Raw genomic sequence first — 1,153 nt, 5'->3', positions numbered from 1 at the left:
TAGCGCAGGTTTGGATGATCTCTCCAGCCTGGATTGTAGGTGTTGGAGTATGGATTGTACGCTGGAGGTTTATTCATACCGTAGTTTGCAGTGTTCACATCCACTGCACATTCTTCTTGGAGGGTCGGACATGCATCTGTAGGCAGGACATGTGCATATTCCACACGCCTTGACCTAGACACTCGGGTTGGATTTTTCCACGACCATCTTGCGAACAAAGCTCGTCAACTCAGAAAGTTGTTGTTACATCGATTGGATGGCATGTTTGCTGTTGTTTCCGCTCATATGTCCAACATCTCTTGAACCAAATTGCTGCGTGTTTTCAGCCATCATCGCAATAAGATCCCAAGTTTGTGCCGGCGTCTTATTTACTAAAGCTCCACCACTTGCAGCGTCGATGATGTTCCTGTCCATCAATGATAAACCATCATAAAAATATTGAATCAATAGTTGAGGGGGGATTTGATGTTGTGGACATTTAATGATAAGCTTATTTAATCGCTCCCAATATTCATAGAGCGGTTCACCTGATTGTTGTTTGATGCCATATATCTCCTTCCTCAGGATCGCAGCTCTGGAAGCTGGAAAGTACTTCTCCAAAAATTTCTTTTTCATGTCGTTCCACGTGTCAATGCTTCCAGGTGGGAGATAGTAGAGCCAATCCTTTACAGCATCTTTAAGTGAGAATGAGAAGGCTCTAAGTTTGATCTGTTCATCAGTAACACCGGGTGGTATCATGTTGGAGCACACCACCTCGAACTCTTGCAAGTGTTTGTGAGGTTCTTCACCTGCAAGTCCATGAAAAGAAGGCAGTAAATGGATTAAGCCAGATTTCAGTTCAAAAGCAATAGTGTTATTCAAAGTTGGAAAGTTAATGCATAAGAGCTGCTGCGCCAAGTTGGGAGCAGCCAACTCTCTTAGAGTGCGGGTATCCTCAGCCATGAAAGTCTCTTGATCACTTTCAGAGTCGCTAGAGCTAGAGATTCTGATGTGGTTTAAAGATTCTGCCAGCTTCGCAACCTGAGCAGCTTTTCGTTGCTTGGCTTCCTTTTGTAGCTTTCGCTCAACCTTCTCGATCTCAAGATTAAATATCAGTTCACCTGTACGAGAAGAACGGGGTATAAACAGGAGGATAAATTAAAATAACACAAAA

At 43.4% G+C, this 1,153-nt stretch overlaps 1 non-coding gene across 1 annotated transcript; it reads left to right on the top strand.

Annotated features, from left to right (window-relative positions):
* The first annotated feature begins 460 nt into the window (after positions 1–460).
* LOC127265108 (small nucleolar RNA R71) lies at positions 461–567 on the top strand. The gene has a single exon (XR_007841901.1). It is a non-coding gene; the product is annotated as a small nucleolar RNA R71 (small nucleolar RNA).
* The last annotated feature ends 586 nt before the right edge of the window (positions 568–1,153 follow it).

Source organism: Andrographis paniculata, unplaced genomic scaffold (genome assembly GCF_009805555.1).
Source record: "Andrographis paniculata isolate CXL003 unplaced genomic scaffold, ASM980555v1 Contig71END, whole genome shotgun sequence".
Classification (NCBI taxonomy): domain Eukaryota; kingdom Viridiplantae; phylum Streptophyta; class Magnoliopsida; order Lamiales; family Acanthaceae; genus Andrographis; species Andrographis paniculata.
This window is presented reverse-complemented; position numbering and strand designations above follow the sequence as displayed.